This window comes from Lynx canadensis, chromosome B2, assembly GCF_007474595.2.
Source record: "Lynx canadensis isolate LIC74 chromosome B2, mLynCan4.pri.v2, whole genome shotgun sequence".
NCBI classification, from domain to species: Eukaryota; Metazoa; Chordata; class Mammalia; order Carnivora; family Felidae; genus Lynx; species Lynx canadensis.
In genome coordinates this window covers 103,013,533-103,033,315 of record NC_044307.1, presented here as the reverse complement: position 1 = coordinate 103,033,315, position 19,783 = coordinate 103,013,533, and the positions used below count along the sequence as shown (strand labels likewise).

The 19,783-nt window shown below is 40.9% G+C and overlaps 1 long non-coding RNA gene across 1 annotated transcript in view; it reads left to right on the top strand.

Annotated features, from left to right (window-relative positions):
* LOC115514306 overlaps positions 1–19,783 on the top strand; it is a 56,255-nt gene that overhangs the window by 21,174 nt on the left and 15,298 nt on the right. Inside the window, exon 3 of the long non-coding RNA XR_004343659.1 lies at positions 4,991–5,093. This is a non-coding gene — a long non-coding RNA (uncharacterized LOC115514306). The remainder of the gene's footprint in view (positions 1–4,990; positions 5,094–19,783) is intronic.

Here is a 19,783-nt window from a genome sequence, read left to right as displayed (position 1 = left end):
ACACAAGACACAGGGCCGGCCATCTAGCTCTGTGTACTGACCAGAATTTTGCAGGTTTAGGATTGTTAGAAAACTACCTGCAAGGAAGATAGAATCCTAGTCTTGTTCTCCAACATGCCCTTTTCTGAACTCACCAGGGTTAACGCTCCATCTTTTCAAAAGTGCCTCTGGCTTCTCAAAGCAACATTCATCATGAGGAGAACAATTAGTCTTTGTCTCTCAATAGTAACAGAACCAACAGCTCAGAAAGGAAAAGCCGGCAGTGACTTTTCAATCACCCCTTCCACCCCCCAGGTTGTTCTGAGAAATCCCCAAATTTCTTATAGGCAGAACATGCAGTGTATTTAGCAACAAGTTCCTCCTTGCCCTGAAGTACACCGAAGACATCAACTTTGAAAGATCATGGAAAACACAGGGAACTTGTGGTTTTGTTACTTGGCAACTGAAATCTGAAATGTTAAATGGGAAATTTGCATTATTTTATAATTGTAAAAATGCAATACATGTTATTTTCTTTTCTAGGAGGGGAAAACACTGAGTTTTAGTATCCCATTGTTTCAAAAATCCACACTTGTTAGACTAGCTTTGCTGCTGCTATGCTGTTGTCATCCAAAGTGGATAGCTCATGGGCTGGTAGTGTCCAGGTAAAGCAGGAAGCTTTAGCTAGAATTCCCAGGAAATTCTAGCTAGAATTCTCAGGAAAGCCAATATTCAGAGAATGAGAAGAATTTTGCCAGAGAACTAGAAAAGCTCCCTTGCTTGTGGTAGTGGTGGCGGAAGAGAACATTGGAGAGACAGAGATCAGAGTAGTGACATCATCCCAAGATTAGACTGGGGGCGCGATGTTGCACCTGCTCCATTTGTGGGAAATGTGGCTTCTCCCTCGCTGCTGCCTTTCCACCTCTGGGATTGTCCCTGACTGCATGCCCAATGCAGGAGAAACTGTCACTGTGGCAAACCGCATTCCCTAAACCATGTCTTGGGACTAGTGCCTTGGCAAGAGTGAATGAATGATAAGGAAACTGGACAGAATATTTGGCATAGCTTCTCGAAGAAAATGGGATGGGGGCACGTGGGTGGCTCAGATGGTTAAGCATCTGACTCCAGCTCAGGTCATGTTCTCATGGTTTGTGGGTTCAAACCCCATGTCGGGCCTTCCGCTGTCAGCACAAAGCCCACTTCAGATCCTTGGTCCACCTCTCTCTGTCCTTCCCCCACACGCACACACAAAAATAAATAAACATTAACCAAAAAAAAAAAAAAAAAAAGCAATAAAGAAGAAGAAAAAGAAAATGGGATGGAAGACATTCTTCTGTATGAATCAGACTTGGTTGAATGACTAATTTGAATGGTGACCTGAAACTCAAAGCTGTATTAGGCATGCTGGGTACTTCTGGATTCAGGGGTGCATCTTACTACATCTCTGCTCCCCTTTCCAGTGCAATTATATCATTAATTAATATACCCCCAAACACCTGCAAGAGTTTTTGCTACATGATAGATGTAAAATAAATATTTATTGAATAAATAGTTTAACTGGGTATACTATGTGTAGATAATATAAAACTGAGTGTTTTTCTAACGTTTCATGAAATCAATTTCGCACTCAATTGACTATTTCTAGACAAAGATCTCAGATTATGGCCACTTGTAAATTACAAATTTTGCAACATTACATGTGGGGCATGATGTTTCCTTATCTACTAACAGAAAATGTTTGAATCGTCTTCAACAAAATGTTATCTAAGGATTCTTGTCATTCTAAAACCCCCAAAAATCTATGAATGTAGATTATTTCTCAAGATGCTTCCATTTGTAACACTCCATGTTTCTTATAAAAACACACAAAAGAAGAAACACACCTGTTGGCTCTATTTGACACTTCATTATACCTTAGGCTTTGAAAATGATGAAAAAGCAATGTCAATTCACCTTTGGTGGTGATCCAAGCATCACCGCATACGGATGAAATGTTAATTATTGACTTTTGAAAGATTATTCGGTCAGGACAATTCGTTCACAAGGAGGACCTATTATTTATTAATCACCTTTCAGGCACTGTGCTAGCACCCTCCTAGTGGCACTCTGAGCATAGTTGAGAAGACAGACAAAAACCAGTCAAATAATTACAAACTGTCAAAAATTACTAGGACAAAATATAGTGGGGCCACGGTAGAGGTGAGCTATTTTGATACGGAAGTCAAGGAAGGTCTTTCTGAATAGGTCTCATCTGACAGATGAGAAAGATTCAGCTGAAATTCAGGGCAAAGGGGTAAACGTTTCAGACAGAGAGCACAGCATGGATAGACAAATCACAATTTTGGACCTTGTGTTTACAGATGAAATGGTACGACACTTAGGATTTGCTTTCAAATGTTCACTGAGAAGCTGGGGATGGGGAATGTTAGCGTCACAGATAAACAATATTGGCCATATAATGGTAATGGTTGAAACTAGGCAGTGGGCACACAGAAATTTCTTATTCTGTACCCCTTTTATGTATGTTTCTAAATTTCCACAATAAAATGTTTTTAAAAAGCCTGGGGAACTTCTTTCGTTTCTAGGTCTAGTTGTTGTCGAATTTTGTTGGTAGTTTTAGATGTATGACCCTCTTTTAGCCCTCACCATTTAAAGAATATTGGAACCGTTGGTCTGAGGAGAAGAGTGTTTGAAATATCTGAGAGGAGAGCTCAGTAAAGTCCCCTCAGTATAGACTAATCTCGAACCTCAGTGTAGACTCAGTGTAGAGGAGGCAGCCCTCAGTATAGACTAATCTCCAACCTAGAAGAGAAGAATTTTCACAAATTCTTATGAAGTGAGAGAAGAAGAATATTTAAGGAAACTTGACCAAGTTCAGCTTTTAAAATATCAACTTTTTTGAAGTTTAATTTACATGCAATGAAGTTCACATATTTCTAGTATGCACTGTGGATATATAGGTTGATAGCACTGTGGAAATATACCCCTATCAAAATATAGAGTTCCTCCACCTCTCCAGAAAGTTCCTTTGTGCCACTTATGGTCAGTTTCCCCTCCTTCACTTTAGGAAACCACTAATCTGATTTCTATCATTCTAGATTAATGTTGTCTGTTCTGAAATCTAATATAATGGAATCACATCAATTCTCAGTATTATCTCCCTTCATTCAACATGTCTGCATGATTTATCCCTGTTGTGGTGTATATTCATAATTCATTCTTTTTTTTATTATTGGGTAGACTATTAAGTTGCCTGGTTATACCAAAGTTTATTTATCTATTTATTTATTGATGGGTACTGGGTTAATTCCAGGTTTGGACTATTGCGAATAAAACTGCTATGAACAGTAAACATTTGTATAAAAGTCTTTTGTGTGCCATATGTTTTCATTTCTCTTTAGTAAATACTTCAGTGGAATTGCTGGGTCATATGGCAAGTATATTCCAAACTGTTTTTCAAAGCAGTTGCACCGTTTTACACTCTCACCAGCAGTGTATGAGGATTACACTTGCTCCCCATCTTTGACAATATTGGATATTGCCAGTCATTCTAAGTTTAGCCATTCTGGTGGGCATGAAGTCATATCACACTGTGGTTTTAATTTAATTTACATTTCCCAAGTGACTGATGTTGAGTATTTTTTCATATGCCTATTGGATATTCATATACCTTTGTGAAGAGTCTACTGAAATCTTTTACCCTTTTTTTTTTATTTTTTTAAAATTTTTTTAACATTTATTTATCTCTGAGACAGCATGAATGGGGGAGGGGCAGAGAGAGAGGGAGACACAGAATCGGAAACAGGCTCCAGGCTCTGAGCCATCAGCCCAGAGCCCGACGCGGGGCTCGAACTCACGGACTGCGAGATCGTGACCTGAGCTGAAGTCGGACGCTCAACCGACTGAGCCACCCAGGCGCCCCTTTACCCTTTTAAATAAATTGTATTATTTGTCTTCTGACTGAGTGAGAAAAGTACTTTACATATACTGGATGTACTCCTTGATCAGTTATACGTGTTGCAAATTTTTTCTCCCCGTCTTCCTTTTTATTTTCTTGATTTTTCTTTCAAAGAAAACAGAAGGATTTAATTTTATTACAATGTAATAAATTTTATTTTATTTTTAAGTGCTATCTCTGTCCTAGTGAAGAAATCTTTGCCTGACACAAAATCATCATACCTATTTGGGTCTATTTTTGATCTCCTTATTCTATTCCACCCCCCTGATTGTTTCATAGTAAGTCTTAGTGTCAAATAGTGTAAGTTCTTCAATTTTTTTCGTCTTTTTCAAAATTATCTTTCCCTTAGATCCTTTGCATTTTCATATACATTGTTGGATCAATTTTCAATTTCTTTATTAAAAAAAGATCTGCTGAGATGTTGATTGGGATTACATAAAATCTATAGATTAATTCAGTAAGAATAGAGAGCACTGAGCTTCCAATTCATGAACATAGTATATATTTCCATTATTCAAATCTTTAAGCATTTCTCTGACAATGTCTATTTTTTTTTCTGAATAATGATCTTGCATAGATTTTGTCAAATTTATTCCTAAGTATTTTATGTCTTTTGATCCCATTGTACATAGTATACTTTTGAAATTTTATTTTCCATTTTTTTGCTCATCTATTTTGAGATTAATACATTTGTAAACTTAACAAACCATAACACTAACATTTTCATGAATTGTTTTTCATAAAAATGCAATTAAATGGACTGTATTTTACTGCTAAAAACAGAGATATCCCATGAAGAAATAATCTGAATCAAGCTATGCAATACACATAGTCCTTCCAAGCTTTTTCACTATACTCTCTTGGAAGAAAATTGGATAGATGTCACCAAGTTCTTATATTACTGGAAATGGGAAAAGGATAAGTTTTTCCTTTATACTGAAAATAGCCCAAGAAGATAGTACAACTTAAGGAAAACTGGAGAAAAAAGCAGCAGAATCCTTTGCCATGACTGCTCACACAACATATGCTAAATGTCTGCATTGTGTTTTTCAGAACAGTCATCTTACCCAGAGTCCAGTTCGGGGAGTCATTGTGCTTTCCCAGAAAGATCCTGATTCTCTCCGTTTAAACCTGAGCTTTGTGACTTTCCAGTTGAGTAAGTTTGATTGAGTAACTTGTTCTATAAAAGCCTTACAGTAGTTTTAATTTTTTCCTCTAAAATCGAAGTGGTAATAATTCTTGCTTTGATTCCTTCATGGAACTTTTTCTAAGGATCAAATGTTAAGGCTTCTAAAAAGCCCTTTATAAACAGCAAATCTTTAATCGAATGTTAAATTAAAAAAGTTTTTTTAACGTTTCTTTATTTTTGAGAGACAGAGAGAGACAGCACAAGTTGGGGAGAGGCAGATGGAGAGGGAGACACAGAATCCGAAGCAGGTTCCAGGCTCCCAGCTGTCAGCACAGAGCCCCATGCAGTGCTTGAATTTGTGAACTGCGAGATCATGACCTGAGCCAAAGTCGATCGCTTAACTGACTGAGCCACCCAGGGGCGCCATCAAATGTTAAATATTAGTACGATTGGAAAGCTTTTTGAATGGCTATGCAGAGCAATTTAATTACTAGCGACAGTTTGTTGATTTTTTTTTTTTTTTTTTTTAATATTTGGCATGGGAAGAAGTGAGAAAAGGGAGCCTTAACATACACTGAATATCTGCTCTGTGCCCGGCATCTTATACATATTGCTTCTTTTAAACTTTAATACAACCCCATGAGGCTATGGTAGGGATGCTGAAGTAAGAATTATTATCATTCCTTTGCAAAGAAAAGACTGAAATTCAGAGACATTAACTTGCTTAAAGTTTCTTAGGTATTAAGTATCTGACTTTAAAACTTTGTCTATTTGACAAATACAAATAGTCTATTTGAAATTTGGTGAATGTTGGAAATGAGCATGTAAGGGGAAAGTAGGGATGCTTGAGTAGGAAATGCAAAACAGTTCCAAACTCAGCTGTGGGTCACTGGATTTGCTCCCCACTTGTCCTTGCATAACCACTGTTGGCCATGACACCCATCTAGAGTCTCAAAGGGGCAAGGCAGGCCAGACTCAATATAGCTGAAATCATACACCTCAGATTATTATTGAGGTGTTTTCATAGATTTTAGGTTTATTTACAGTGTCTGTACTAAAATTTATTTTTGGAAGCTTCAGTCAAATAGTGTTTCTTCGGTATTAGATGCTGAGAGGAAGCATAGATAGATGCTGAGAGGAAGTCTAGCCTCTGCCCTCAAGAAGCTTTTTCTCCAGACACAGACACAGGACATATCCCCAGGCAAACACTTGACGATAATTCCCAGCAATATGCAGGCATGCTGTTGGAATGCATAGATTGTTATGCTTCAGGATACAGAGAAAGCTGACAGCATAAGTGGGCATCTATGGGTTGCTAGAATCTCACCTGGGCTTTGAATTGGCAGATATGAGTCAGGGAGGAAGCAGGGAGGGTGTACCTCCTGACAGGAAGTGATGGGAATTCTGGGAAGACACGGTTTCTATAGGAAGGGCCTCAGGCAGTCCGTGTGGTTGGAGACGTGCCTGTTGTGTGGTGGTCAAGCGCTGGGTCTGGAGGGAGACTATCTACATGTGAATGACCACCATTGTCTATCTTTGAGGTTCTGGTCAACTGATTCACTCCATGAGCTCATGGATGCGTGTGTGCATGTATATGCGCATGCGTGCACTCACACACAATTCCCTCTCGCGAAATAGGGGCAATGGCAGTGCTTATCTTCTAGGGTTCTAGTGAGGATTCGGTGAGATAATGCATCAACGGATGCAGCGTGCTTCCTGACATGTAATGCACAAGGATAGCTGTCTCCATTACTAACGGTCTTAGATGCCTAGCAAAGGCACAAAATGCGTTCAAATTCCTGTACACCATTTTCCAAATTTATTTGTGTTTGTAACTGTATTAGTTGACTAGTTTCTCCTGAGGCCTCTCACCTCGGTGATGGTGTCTTCTCACTATGTCCTCACATGGCCTTTCTTCTCTCCCTGGTGTCTCTCCCTCTTTTTACAAAGACACTAGTCCTGTTGGGCAAGGGCCCCACCCATATGACCTCATTTAACCTCAATTACCTCTTTAGAGGTCCTGTGTTCAAACGCAGCCGCATTCTGAGGTCCTGGCATTTAGGGCTTCAACATATGAATTTGGGGAGGGACACAATTCAGTGCATAATGGTAACCATTCTTGTTTTATTCCCTCTGCTTTCAGAGTGCAGAAGGGTTAATCCTTCCACATGGCCCGCATCCCATCAAGTGTTGCCTTCCTCCTCTCTTTTTCAGTGGCTTGATATTTGAGGATCTATGTCATATTGCTTCTTTCTTTCTTTCTTTCTTTCTTTCTTTCTTTCTTTCTTTCTTTTCTTCTTTCTTTCTTTTTTCTAAACATTTTTCTTAGAAGAAAAAGTGGATAAATGTAAATTTTCCTACCTCACACATTACTATTGTAGAGATTGAAAGGCTTTTTCTTCTCTATAGTTAAATTGAGAAAAGATCCTTTATTTTAAGGTTTTTATATAGTGCAGATTATGAGGCAGCAAGTGACATACTAGCTGTGTGTGTGTGTGTGTGTGTGTGTGTGTGTGTGTAGGTGTGTGCATTTGGCATTGAGTCAGAAACTTTGGAAATCCTAACTGATATTTGGATGAACAATTGAAAAAAAACATGCTTGCTCTTCAATTGAAAAATGTGTCAGAAATGGGAAAACCAACCATAGGGGAAAAAAGAATCATGAGAATATAAAGAAGATTGCTGGTCTACATTAAAAATGTAGATCACTGCTTTTAAATAGAATGGAAAGGGTAATGTATACTTAAAAAGTAATGTCGGAGCACCTGGGTGGCTCAGTCGGTTGAGCTTCCGACTTAGGCTCAGGTCATGATCTCGCGGTCCATGAGTTTGAGCCCCGCGTCAGGCTCTGTACTGACAGCTCAGAGCCTGGAACCTGTTTCAGATTCTGTGTCTTCCTCTCTCTGACCCTCCCCCGTTCATGTTCTGTCTCTCTCTGTCTCAAAAAATAAATAAACGTTAAAAAAAATCTTAAAAAGTAATGTCAAATAAGTGGGTGCAAATGTATAGCGTCCAGCTCCAACAAGTTAGGACGATGGAGAGCTTTGCCAGCAACAGGAGCCCTGTTGTCAAGAGTGCCCAGATGCTCAAGCTCTCTCTCTCTCTCTCATCTCCCTGCCAATCTCACTGCATCCCTGCCATTTTTAGACACACTGTAGATACGGTGTTAACTTAAAACGTACCCAGGAAAAAAAATGCACATGGTGCGCATGGAGAAAAGCCTAAGTTCTTCCTCGTTTTATGAGCTGCCAAATCTTGCTGCTGGTGTTGACATTAACAGAGGAATGTGATATTAATATTTAGTTCACTCTGTAGAAATGTGCATTTAAAAGGCAATTTCAGCCTGCAGGCTCCAGAGCAAGATCTCTGCCTCTCAGTGTCTTTCTTACACACACACCGCATGTGCACGCGTTGAGTGCGTGCGCGCGCGCACACACACACGCACGCACACAGAATGTTCTCCAGCTCACATGACTGGGAATCCTCGATTAATCCCAAGAATAACACATGGCCAACAGAAGGAGGGGATCTAGCAAAATGGCAATGTTTACAGCTACAGGGGATGCCCGGGGTGCATGAGAGCTTTGTGAGCCCTGTTGGAGATGGAAGTCCCACACGGACAGCTGCAGCATCAAAGAATCCCGGTGACCTAGATTCAGCTATAGATTGGGGACTGTTTTGGCCCCGCGTTGCCACCACTACGCCAGCAGCCTGCTCGCAGTTTCGTGGGCTGCCCGGCAAACAGCGCTGACCCATTTCACCATGACAACCTGGGCTGCTCTACTAAGGGCTGCGCGCAAGGAAGCACGGCTGGCATTTTAAAGATTTCAGAATTAAGTTTACTCAGAGTTTTTGAGACACACATTTAGAAGTCTTGACTAAAGCTGACATCCTTTGACAGCAGTGGAACAGTTAGGAAAGTGAAATGTGGAGAAAGTTGCTGTTTGCTTTTTCTGCATTCTAAACTATCAGCAAAGCTCTCCGTTTTATGTTTTACTCAGCCCCTAGCATGGTAATAAGTATGTTTCTAATCAAAGTGAAGTGATAAACAGAGAATAACTAGGTGAAAAGGCTAAGGGATTAAGTTCCCTGGCTATACACTTCGGTCTATTAAAACAGAATATATAGAATCAAATAATTTAAAACCTCCTGATAAATAAATGGAAGTGTTTAAAGGTGGATTTATTACAGCTTTGGCTCAACCTTGAACTGTACAGAATCAAGTTTCACTGGAGAATTTAAATAGCATGTCCCTTAGGGGGGAAATGGGGCTGTGCTTTGGGAGAGAAATTCCATTTAGTAAGTGCAATTTAGGAAAATCAGGGCCTGGTATGTGCATGTGATCGCATTAAAATGCTCCCTCTGCTTTTTTGACAAAAAGCATAGCATAGAATGAAAAGTGTTTACAGGTCATTATATTGAAATCCATGCACCATTCTCAGCACTGCTGTTGTTGTTGTTCTTCTTCTTATATAAGCTCAGGAGGGTAAACCTTAGAACTTCCTGAGTGATACTCTATTTCCTAAGCAGAGCAAACAAAATCAAAACAGGTCAAGCAACTGCTTCATGTGATTCAGAATCTATTCCCAGTGACGGATCCTGTCCTTGGGACATGAAGGTCTCTACCTGGGGATGATGACAACGTCACACAGTCTTTACTTTTTAAGTAGAGGAAGAGGAGTAGTCAGAGCTTGGCATCATGGGAATTGGTCCAATGCAACTTGGGGAAACGTGGAAATAAAACTATAGCATATCTTTGTAAAACAAATAAGCCAATCACTCTTTTGGTCACAGAGGTTTTACGAAGCCTCTTTCCATTCTCTCTTACTCAGCATTTTCCTTCACTGCTTGAAAAGGTTTTCTTTCCTCCTGCAAGGACTCAGCCTCCTTTTCAGATCTTTCTTGTGGCAAAGTCTTCCAGGAGCAATCCTTATCGTGTATATAAGAACTGCATTCCTGTTGGAGAAGCACCTAACTTTTGCAGGTGCACGGGCCTGCCACTGGTCACCCCAAGCAAGGTCCGCTATCCGTGAAGAGTTTATTGAGTTAACTAAGCAGCTAATACATTATGGCAGACTAGATCAGGAACTAGAAAACAAATACCATTTGTAAACAGTAGTAGCTAGGAATCAATCACTGAACTCTCAAGGACAACTAAAGAAGAAAATTAATTATCCAATATACCAGAAAGATAATAATGGTTCTTCATGGCTAAAAATGGATGCTTACATAGGATAACGCAGTTCATCTGTATGTCTAGACATCTTGATATAAATGGTAGCCCTTTTGGGTCTTCATCTGAATGACAAATTAGGTGATCTTCCTAATAGTAATATTTTCATCGCTGAAAACATCTTTTCCAATGCCTTGCTACGATTTAATTTGTTGCATATGACTGTGGTTTTATCACAAGGGGGTTTTCATTAAAAGCCTATGGTCACCGTGTCTATAGAAGCTCTACCCCTTTCACATGATAGAGTTGGTTAATCACAGGACTGTATGTAGGAGGGAGCACAGCCCAAACCGGAGGTAGGCTAGGTTCAGAGATGCTTGGTTTCTCCAGGATAATCTTCTGTCTGCTCCACGCTCCTCGGGTACATGCTTTCCTCTGAATCTGTCTTCTCCCTATTCCTCTTGCCAGTCCCCGTCCAAGGCCTGAAGCTCCCAGGTCTTCCACTATCACCAATAGACCAATGATTGATGTGTCCACCAAATGTCTGTGCTGTGAAGGGTTATTTGCAAGTTTAAAAGGAGCAAAGATGTGAAAGACAAAAAGAAAGCTTTCCTGGTGGAATTTCTGACATCCACCCTTAAAACCACACCACGTAGACAGCCTCTTCATTTACTCTTATACCTATGCCATCAAAATCAGTGAGGCCAGGGGCGCCTGGGTGGCGCAGTCGGTTAAGCATCCGACTTCAGCCAGGTCACGATCTCGCGGTCCGGGAGTTCGAGCCCCGCGTCGGGCTCTGGGCTGATGGCTCAGAGCCTGGAGCCTGTTTCCGATTCTGTGTCTCCCTCTCTCTCTGCCCCTCCCCCGTTCATGCTCTGTCTCTCTCTGTCCCCAAAATAAATAAGCGTTGAAAAAAAAAAAATTTAAAAAAATCAGTGAGGCCAACAGACACCACGTGATCAACAGGACTCCTCAGCGTAAATGATCTGAAACACAAGGTCAAAAACAGCCTCTTGGTTTTCAATGCTTTTCATTCCTTGGGCTGTGAAGCTATGTTATAGGTTTCTGAAAATGACACTTACAGGAAAGCAAACAGACATCCAGAGTGTGTCTGTCATCTCGTACTTGGAAGGCAGGGAATATCTGAGATCAGTGTAATACTGATAATACCGATATAAAAAATAATGTATGCATCGAATATTCAAATCAATTTCTTAATTCAATTGGCATACAATTGGCAAACTAATTATATGGTATTTACTTTTTATTGTGTGAAAAATAACATCTTATAATATCAATAAATTCTAGTGGATTGTTTCTAATAGAAAAATTTAAAAATATAGAGTAAGGAATTTCATTAAATCATCCAAAATCCTTCTAACGGCTGTGATATTGTCTCTCTTCTACCCTTCAATCATTGATTTATTATCTTCTATGGTTTGCCTTGCCAGGGCATTTAAGGACTAGTATAGACATCATCTTTGCAAATGCTTTCAGACTTCCAGGTCTGAATTTCTGCACAGCTTTAATGGAATTCATTATCCAGGCACGCACTATCTTGTGAACTGAATCATCTTTTTGAATTGACCATGGCTTCACTGATGCCTTAACTGAAAGACATTTTTTTGGGAAGGGTATAGTTTTCATGTTTTATTATACGCATTTGAATTTCATTATTACATACTGAGCCCAAGTATACGCTTGCCTTGGCTTATGTCCAGATGTTTGAACTGTAAAGATAAAATGGATGGCTTCATATTAAATAATTAGAGACTCTAGGGGTGGAAAATTCTGTCTACACATTCATACATTTAGTGGCACAAGTAAATTCTAGGGACTATGAGATCTATAAGACTGTATTCAGGACTGAAGGGAGAAGTCCTTGGTTGCTGACAAGAATCTCCCCTTGAGTTCAACGTCAGACAAACTAAAAGAGTCTGTCAGTATACAAAAGCCCCTGAATTGCACTAAATCTCCAGTCAGGAGACAGGTAGCAACAGGATAAGTAAAGGAATTGGCTCCTGCCTTTTCTGGCTATGGGGACGGGCCAGTCTGCAGTGAGCAGAGCTGACTGGGCTAGGAGGCAGAAAGCCGACAGGAGGCAGTAGCTCAAGTCCAAAATGTGCAGATTAGAGGAGCAGGCTGGAAATTCTAGAGGCAGAGTGGTCAATGCATTCCTCAACAGTCCTTGCTTTCTAATCAAGTTCCTAGGATGCTTACCTCAGAGTTAACTAAAGATACTTAATGATGCAACTGACCAGCCCATTTACTTAACCTGGAAAAGCATGGTGTTAGAGTGAGCATATTTAGTCCTGATGCAGGCTAGATACACATGCATTTAGTTCTGGTACAAAGTTATCACCTTCCACTTGGAATTTGCATAAGAAATGGCTCCTAGCATGTTTTGGTCATGTCTATGATGGTCATCGTACTGACAGATGAAACGACTTGCCATTCTCTAAAAAAAAAAATCATGGTCCTTTCTTTGTTTCTTTTTTTCCTTATAGCTCTGCTTTTATTTTTTATCAGTTTTATTTGTTCATTCACTAAGTGAATATTTAGGCAACACCATCTTCCTTCTCCAACAAGGCATTGTGCCAAGTAATATGCCATGCGAGATGTGACCCCTGCCTTCCATGGGTTGCATTCTAGTGGGAAGCCTAGCACTTGTACCCATACGCATAATATTCCGGGCACTAATGACATACTATATCTGTGATGCAGACCATGTGCTCCAGAAATCTGAAATAGAAGGGATCTGGCTGTAGCGGGAATAATATTATGAGAGCTGAAGGGTCTAGTTCCTTTTGATAAAGATTGGAGGGCAGTGTTGGGCAGAGGAGCTGCATCAGAGGCAACAACGTGGAGGTTAGAAGGGCATTCTATGATCAAGAAGTAATCCAAAATAAGTTACATTTAGATCTCCACCTTGAGGAGATCTCAAGGGCTTGAGACTGGAAAAACAGTTGGGAGCCAGAATTTCAGGCTAAGTGATTTGGTCTTAATTCCGTCGGCCATGAAGAGATAGTCAAAGATTTTAAGTAGGATCTTGGTGACTTTGCTGTGCTTTAAGAAAATGATTAAGGATGGAGGGCGCCTGGGTACCTCAGTGGGTTAAGCATCCAACTCTGGATTTCAGCGCAGGTCACGATCTCACTGTTGTGGGATCAAGCCCCTCATCGGGCTTTGCACTGAGTCTGCTTGGGATTCTCTGTCTCCCTCTCTCCGCCCCTCCCCTGCTCATGTGCTCGCTCTCTCTCTCTCAAAAATAAATAAATAAACATTAAAAAAAAAAAAAGAAAATGATTGAGGGCACTCTGCGTGATGGACCACAGGAGAGAGGAAGGTCAGCTGGGAAACTATGACAGCGCTCAAAGGGTGGTGTGATAAGATGGGAACTCTGGAGGTAGCAGTATGAATAAAAGGAAGAGGAGAGATGATATGTAACATGGGCGTGTTATTTTATGTCCCCAGAGAATTGAGTTTGTGTTGATTAGTGAAACAATACAACCAGTTACGCTTTTGTTAAGCCTTCAAAAATTGTAACAAGTTATTTCGCAGACATTGTGCCCATGATTTACTTATGAAAGGGACTCAATCAGTGATTTAAAAGGCATATATCTAATGGTACATAATTAATGACTATCATCATTTTAAGCCCAATATGCTTCGTTGTCCAACCCTTTGCTCCCCACACTTCTCAAGTGCAAGGGCGTCTTCGGGGCACCACCTGTTCAACCCTCATCCATCCCTCTGAGACCCATGAAGCATTGCTGTTTTGAAGATGGGGAAACTATAGCACAGGAAGTATAAGTATACAAGGTGACACAAAAGCAGCATTCTCATTACACCAATTTCCTTTAGCAGGAGACAGGTCAGAATAGCTTTAGGTGGCAATTACTTAACAGTCAAATAATCTGACCAGGCCAAACTTTTGATGAAACAGCCTAATTGGCAATAATTAAGGTTGAGCACATGTGGGGGACGAGGGTTTCTCATCTAACAAGGAACTGCCCTTAATTGCTGGCACTGGCATGGATAATTTAGAAAATTTAGGACGTTGACATTAGATTGTTGTCATGGATTATTTGGAATAATTTTTGTCTCTTATTCAAATTTAAAAAAGAAAAAGACTTGCGAATTCTTCACTTTGGGTTGAGTATGCCCCAATCTACAGGCTCCCTGCATGAGACTGTCTATTTAAGGATAATCCCCGACTCGTCGATGGGAAGAGAAAATCAAAGCATCGGAAAGAACATAAAGATCAGTTGAACACAAGTTTTGACAATATCACCGGCTATACGTCCCAGCAGATGACACTAGTAAGCCATGGTTTAATTGAAACAATTACTGTGAATATACAGTGGTTGTGTGTTTGTGTATCTACTTGGGAATATAGAACTTCTGGTTTTGCACGTGCATATGACAAGGCAGGACCAGGGTGAAGAAAGAAAGATAAGAAATTTTACCTAAAAGCAGCATTTTCTGAGTATTTACATGTAAACCATGTTTGTCCTTAAATTACTGAAAGGCTTACCTCTCAGGTGTTTGAAATGGAAATCATTCTTCCGGGATTCTTTTTTATAACTCATTTTTGTTTGTGCAGAATTGACGGAGAAGGTCACACTCTGATGCGCTACAATTTAGTCTTCTATCACAAGCAACAGAATACTGGGCTTTGAAAGCCGAGGGTGTGGGGGTGGGGGAAAAAAGGGGGGAAAAAGAGAAATGTTTATACCTCCTCATTTTGACATGGCTCCTTCAGAAATCTGATACTAAATATCTTCCTGCATCTGGGGGAGGGAAGAAAGAGACCATACAGGAGTTCTGTGCATAATGTTGAAATAAAACCCTCTATTGTCCACCAAGACAATAGAACTAGTCTATAATAATGTAGTACAAGTAGAGCATAAACTCCACAAACCGGCAATGCAATCTTTGTTCCAGTGTAATCTTCCATATCAACTATCGACAGTCCCCAGAGGTAAGAGAAAGGCCTTTTTCCTATTTCCCATAACTTGCCATCACCTCTCTCTCTCTCTCTCTCTCTCTCTCTCTCTCCCATCCGTGTAGGAAGCAGTAGAATAAAGTTCCCCTCTGGGATGGCTAAACATGTTTGACAACATAGGAACTGTCCTAAATCTTGGCCAAAGTCTCAAGCTTAGCCCAAACTGTTTGTATGGAGAATCAGAAAGAATTGGCTTCATTATCCATTTCAAAGTCTGTAAGGGGTATTTATTTTGGGTGGGAAGAGAAGTAGAAATACTGAGAATTAAGGTGTGGGGTTGCTCATTATCAAAGCACAACTTGAGAAGACGCCGTTTCAACGTCCGTCTAGAGAGACAGCATCTTTTCAAGAGAGTAGGAAGGGAAGACGCAATATATTACTAAAACAAAGTAAAATATCCCACAACATCAGGATGGAGGGGAAAGCATTGATTGAGCACACTGAAGCCGACACAGAAGCAATTGTTCACTAACATATTCACCACTACCTGGCACTCTGTGAGGAAGCAGGTGGCTACCACAGTGATGAGTAAGTAAGTCTGGCCTGCTGCCATCGGGGTGGGGCTCACATTCATGGTGGGCATTCTGTTTAAATGCTGCAGAAACATTAGATGAATATCTTCACTTCTGGTAGTTTTCCTGAGCCCTGACCAATTTGAGCCTCTAAAATTGTTTGAGTTCGTCTGTAATTAATCTTGCTGAAAGCTATGACTTCAGGTTATCCACAAGAGTCAAAAAACAATTAATTCACAAAACACGCCGTGCCCTTTCGCAACCATAAAATTTACCTTTTGTTTAAGAGAAAATTCAGTCTGCTAAAAATATTTTATGAAGGAAAGAAATTCGTCTGAAGATAAAGAGAAGACCGTTGAGAATTGCAAAAGCAATCAAAATAGGATACGTACATATTTAAAAAATTGAAAAGCCTATGGAAGAAGATTTTATACCTCTTGTCTTTGCTTTGCTAGACAGCAGGAAAGAAAGAAAGGCTCACAACGTTTATGACCCTTAACATCCTACCCTTCGCACTGGAAACATCTGGTTCCACATCTTTCTGGTGCATCTTGATTTTAGTACATGTCTCATTGTCTATCACATAGACATGTTCAATAATACCTAAAAAAAGCTATACTTGGTTTAGGGGATATACCAGTGAACAAAAGTAAAGTCCCCGATCTCACAAATCTTATAACTGGAAACATACAATAGATACAAACATATTTATGGGAAAGAATTTCAAGAAGGGAAGAAAAAGGTAAATGGAGAATCTTACAGAATTGCACAATTGTAGAGTAGCTTTTTTTAATATGGAGATGTCAGGGAAAGACTCTGGTAAGGCAACATTTAGCAGAAATGTGAAAGATATGAGAAAACATGAAAGTAGACATCTACCAACAACGGCTCTAGGTGGCATAAACAGCAAGTGCAAAGGTCCTGGGGCAGGAATGTGGCTAGTATTTTTTATTGCTATCAGGTGTCAGTGTGCCTAAAACAGAGTAAGCAAGGGCAGAGTTGGAGGACATGAGATCAGAGACATAAAGAGGTGAGTAGAGAGATTATGGATGGGTCTTTTAGGCAACATTAAGAAGTTGGTATTTTATTATGAATCAGATGGGTACTTTTTTTCAGGGTGGCAGATGAAACTGTGAGGATACTTATGTTTTAAAAGCGATTTTAAGCAAAGAGAAAATAGGTTTATACCAAGAAAGTTTAGATGCGCAATAGGTTTATACCAAGAAAGTTTAGATGTGCAAAATGGCGTTTGGGTTTTAAAGCATTTAATCATTGGAAAAATTTATCAAAGAACGATAATAAATCTCATTCCCTAGAGATACTTTGGAAAGACCATGTTTATTTGACATAAACTACCACCCAGGAAAAAGGATCAATGAGCTCCCCCCCCCCCAGCCATTTAAACTAATCCAGTCAATTTGATTAACCATGTAATCAAACTAATTTAGTAATTAAGACCACCGGGGAAACTGGACTATATTCAGCTCTTCGGTCTATTATTTTTTTATCAGTAGGTACCTTCCACGGGAAATATCTATTTTACTGTCTTTAGGGCAGTGGTTCTGCTATATTTGGCCCATGAACAATTTGAGTAGATTTTCAATTATTTACTCTAGAAAAAAAAATTTTTTTTTTTTGGAAAGAATACCACCAGGGCTGACTAGGACCTGAGGCAACTTGGGCTGTTACATGATTTAACAGTCTTTCAAAATAATATTTTAAAAAATAGCCCAATACTCATCTTATTAGGAATACAGAGAAATGAATCATCTTTTATTAAATATTATATATAAACCAGGTTCTTTCCAATTAGTTTCCTTTCATTTCCAGTAGGAACATTCCGCAGGAAAAATATTGATAACACTTTTTCCATTCTTCAGTGCTTTTTCTAAGCTCAATTTGTTTATGACATAATAAAGTGTTTAACATCTAGATAACACAATAAAACATTCTTATAAAGACCACTGTGCTGAACACTTTCCATGGTCAGAATTCAGCTGTGATCACGATTTTTGATTGATGACCCTCCTGCCATTTCTCAAAGATACTCAGCTGTAATACGTTTGTCCTACTAAGGGATATTTTCTTTCTCCCTCAAACACACTGGGACGGAATCAGTGGACATGGATTGCTGCGATGTTTGGGGGGCGTTTATAGATTAGTGGTAATGAGTTGCCAAGCTGACTGTCCCACCCTGTCTGTGGCTCTGTGGCTACATGAACGTGTTGTCCATGATAATGCTACATAGGACTTGCCCCAGGACATGAAAGGGACTTCCCAGGCCAACTGAGACTGGGGGCAGGTGAAGCAGCTGGAGATCTCTGTCTCAGCTTCCTACCTCAGCTCGTGTCCCAGGCATCCCCAAGACCACGTGTGGCTCTCTTCCAGTTCCTGTGAGCTGTTGCTTCAGAGGCTTATTTTATCCCTTGCGGAGCACAATGCCTGCAAGAAGTAAGGGGTTAATGCTTGTTTGTTGGTTTGGGTTTCTGTGCATTTTAAATAATGGTGACAGATGATCTCGTTGTTTCTAGAGACTGGATTAAGGGGTTAGGTGGTGTTCGCCCTTGTCAACCGAGGCTTTAGAGAAGCAGCACGTCTCTGGGGTCCAGAATGCTCACCCTTTTCCCCGGACCCGGGGCAGAAGAGCCACGCATCGGTCCACTCTGCTCTTCCAGTCCCATCCGAGGCTCATCCCACACACGCTCTATGAACCTCAGTCTACTGAGGATTGGGCCATTTACCCACATGTCTGCCAATAACAAGCCAAAGGTCCGTGTTAGCAAAGTATGAAGTCAGTTCTGGAAAGGGAAAGTGAAGACATCTCTAGTCCACCCCCAGGAATTTCTGGTAGACCGTTAAACTAGATGAGGCAGAGAACCGATAAAAATTCCCTCTTGCCAGTGAAAGCGATCTGGGCTGCCTGTGCAGGTCTAAGCCATCTCTTCCTACTGGTGAGCAGTTTATGCATCTGACTGAGCTCAGCCAGTCCTTCCCACCCTCGGTGCTGCAGTGGCATTGGGAGGAAGCTGGTGTCCGTGACCTTTCGGGAGGCTCCCATACAGAGAACCCGAAGCGAGACTAGCTGACTCCTCTGCCCTTTACTTATTGCATCAATGCAGAAATACAGACGGGTCCCCAGCCCCCACCTATCACGGCACCGGAGGAGATGACCCAACCCAAGTCTGGATTCCCACCTTGCTGAGAGAGGCATCAGGGAAGCCGGTCAGCACTGTTCATTCTCAGTGCCACAGCACAGACCGCACAGTGGGGAAAATAACCCTTCTTCCCGAAGCAGATGAAACCTGAACCTTTTATTTCACAATACGAGTCACCAAGTAAACAGGCTCCTTTATGCTAACATCTGTGAGAGTGCGACTTCCCATACCAGCCTCCTTCCTGCCTGCCTGTTCTCATAGAATTACCAGCAACCGCCACATTTCAGGGCCCCTGTAGACCTGGAGGGACCCTCCCCCCTCACCAACTCCCTGCCTGTCCTGGGGCCTATGCCTTGTTCCCCAGAAGCCTGGGCTCAGGGACTTTCATTTCCTCTCAGGGCCTAGCCACCCCCATGGTGCGCAGTATGCATGAGCTGCTTGGGCAGCTGTGGAGACATGGTCTCCATAGAATTTGCCTGGGTTCTGGAATTTCCTACCCCTGTGGGTTTCCTGGCTCATTTCACTGGCAAAAGTGACCGCCTGAGAATAACTCTTGTTTTGCTTTAAGTTTCTTCCTTGCCTGATATAGTCTAGTTGACGAAGCGGTTCACATACACTGGGGCTAGATTTATAAAGTGTGAACTGAATTCTGTCTTTGGCCTGCTCTGCCCAACTCCCACCACTTCCTTATTGTAGCTCCTCTTAAGACACAGCCATGCTTCCCTTCTAACACCCTCGTAAGTGCTGCCAGATTAACAAATGGGGGAAAGGGGATGATGATGGTCTCTTACGCATTTTCATATGTAGGCTATGACCCGTCCCTGTTCTCTGAGAGCCTCCGACAGTGTTCGTATAGACCCAGAGCGGTT